This window comes from Eulemur rufifrons, chromosome 2 (genome assembly GCF_041146395.1).
Source record: "Eulemur rufifrons isolate Redbay chromosome 2, OSU_ERuf_1, whole genome shotgun sequence".
Classification (NCBI taxonomy): Eukaryota; Metazoa; Chordata; class Mammalia; order Primates; family Lemuridae; genus Eulemur; species Eulemur rufifrons.
Window position 1 is genome coordinate 102,535,396 of NC_090984.1, and position 2,178 is coordinate 102,537,573.

Sequence of the window (2,178 nt, forward strand, 5' to 3'; positions counted from 1 at the left end):
GCTACCTTCTTCACCCCTGGGGCTCCTGACAGATGGGCAGCTTAAACAGAACCATTGTAACCAAAGCCCAGGACTTCCTTTGGACATGGAGAGGTTTCTTTAGTTCCTTTCTACTGGGCTGGAAGCCTGCAGAGATAATTCTATCACCAGGCAGGGAGGGGTGATAGGGCTGGAGGCTGAGGATAAATGTACTTGCCTGAGGGCAGAGAGCAGGTCTGAGGAGTGCCGGGTGTCACCTGTGGGGCTGCCACACCTTGTGGGGGAGGGAGAGAAGTGTGACATTCTAAGCCCCAGAGAAGAGCAGCTTCCAGCCTTTATTCTCTTTTTTCTTTCTAACTGACATTAAAAAAAAAAAAATCTAGGTAATTATATACAGTAAAATGCACAGATCTTAAATTCAGTTCAGTAGATTGTGGCAGTGTATGTACTCATGGAATTGCCACCCTGAACAAGACATAAGACATGTCCATAGCTGCAGAAAGGTTGTTTGTTTGTGGGGTTTTTTTTTTTTTGTTTGTTTGTTTGTTTTTTTGTTTTTTTTTTTGGTGAGACTGGGTCTCAGCTCTGTCGCCCAGCCTACAGTGCAGTGGTATGATAGCTCACTACAACCTTGAACTCCTGGGCTCAAGCGATCCTCCCACCTCAGCCTCCCAAGTAGGTGGGACTATAGGCGCACACCACCATGCCTGGCTAATTTTTCTATTTTTTGTAGAGATGTGTTCTCACTCTTGTCCAGGCTGAAGAAAGTTCTTTTGTTCCCTTCTCCAGTCATTCCCCTGCCCCCACTGTGCCTAGACAGCTGGTGTTTGACTTCTGCCACTGCAGGTTGGCTTCATCTGGTCTTGGATTTCATGTGAGAGACAGCGCCGAATCCCAACCACTAGACCACCAGGGAGGATACAAAATATGGAATGCTTCATCAATTTGTGTGTCATCCTTGCGCAGGGACCATGCTAAACTTCTCTGTATCGTTCCAATTTTAGTATATGTGCTGCCGAAGCAAGCACTTGGGTTTCCTGTGAGTGGAATCTGACACTATTTATTTTGGTCTGGCTTCTGTCACTTACCTAATGATTATGCGACTCACCCAATTCGTTGCATGTATCAAGTAGTATGTTCCTTTTTATTGCTGAATAGAATCCCATTGCATGGACAGACCACAGTTTGCTTATCCAGTTTCAGTTAGTGAACAATTGAGTAGTCTCTAGTTCGGAGCTGCTATGAACATTTGTGTTGAGGTCTTTCTGTAGACATGTGTTTTCATTCCCTTTGGGTAAATACCTAGAAGTGGAATTGTTGGGTCATAGGGAAATTGTGTTTTACGTACCCTTACTGTAGCTTATGTCTGAAAGAGAAGCAGCAGAGAGATGGAGCCTTGTCTGCACATGGCTTTGCTATCTTATACGATAACCCTTGGTGGCATCTAGTGGTGTCTGATGGGCCCATTCAGAGTCATGTCCCTGTCTATTGTTAAAATGTGCTGGATAAAATGCGCTAAAGAGTTGGAAATGGGCTCTTTAACTTCCTTAATGCTGGGCAGTTGCTCCCTTTCCCTAAGGTGTCACCCCATTGGGGATTCCCCCTGACAATGGGTAGACACTCCCTACCCCCAGGAAGACATGCAGTGGGATTCCCCATGTTGGGATGGACATAGGAAAGGCATCACATGCTGGAGGGAGTGACAGTTCCACTACTTGGGTCATTTTTGAGGAGTGGAAGATGTCTAACTTATTGCCAGGAGACCTCATCACTTTGTAAACCAAGCCCCAGAAATGCAGGAGCCTTGTGGCCAAGTCTTCTCTCAAGCTGATGGGGGACAGAGGCTCTCAGACAGAGCAGGGCACAGTGCCGCAGCCTTTTCCACTTTGATATCTGGAAAAATAGTTATTCACTGTTATTTTTGAAAAGTGCAGAATCACCTGAAGAGATACCATTTGCGTTCTGGGAGAGCTGCCTACCGACTTCACAAAGATTTATTCCTCACGTTAATGACTGTTAGCATAGCAGAGCGAAGTGTGCCCAAGAAGCTGTGGCAATAGCAGTGACCATGGTGGTGGTCAAGGCTGCCTGGAGGATGCTCTTGGGAGAGTGGAAGCTTGGACTTGCACCTTCAGCATCGAGGACTTGCAAGCATCGGTGTTGCCAGGCACCCGATTCTAACCATGGGGAAGGGGTGGG

At 46.6% G+C, this 2,178-nt stretch overlaps 1 non-coding gene across 1 annotated transcript; it reads right to left on the minus strand.

The window, feature by feature from the left end:
• Positions 1-900: 900 nt before the first annotated feature.
• LOC138381001 (U6 spliceosomal RNA) lies at positions 901-1,007 on the minus strand. Its single transcript, XR_011232958.1, has one exon. It is a non-coding gene; the product is annotated as a U6 spliceosomal RNA (small nuclear RNA).
• Positions 1,008-2,178: the final 1,171 nt, after the last annotated feature.